Source organism: Penaeus monodon, chromosome 24 (assembly GCF_015228065.2).
Source record: "Penaeus monodon isolate SGIC_2016 chromosome 24, NSTDA_Pmon_1, whole genome shotgun sequence".
NCBI classification, from domain to species: Eukaryota; Metazoa; Arthropoda; class Malacostraca; order Decapoda; family Penaeidae; genus Penaeus; species Penaeus monodon.
In genome coordinates this window covers 8,486,833-8,487,175 of record NC_051409.1, presented here as the reverse complement: position 1 = coordinate 8,487,175, position 343 = coordinate 8,486,833, and positions in this window count along the sequence as shown.

Here is a 343-nt window from a genome sequence, read left to right as displayed (position 1 = left end):
ACGAAATCGACATCCGACTCTGTACATGGCGCTCCTCTGGCCACTTCCCTTGCTCACACACTGCATCCTACCCTGTTCGATCCGTCGAACTCTCCTTCACTGTTACAAACATTTCCCTTCCTTCCATGAATGTTCGTATGCTATCCAAGTGTCCAGTATATAGTTTCATCTTTATCAATTTTATTCCCTCATATCAAACAACCCATTATTTTATGTGTGGTTTAATATCTTTAACACTTGGTTATTGTCTTCTATTGTACCGACTACCCAACATAACGCCTACAAGGTCAGCGCCTATTTCACAATGCACTCACATTTGTCAATATCAAGCTGTTACCTTTGC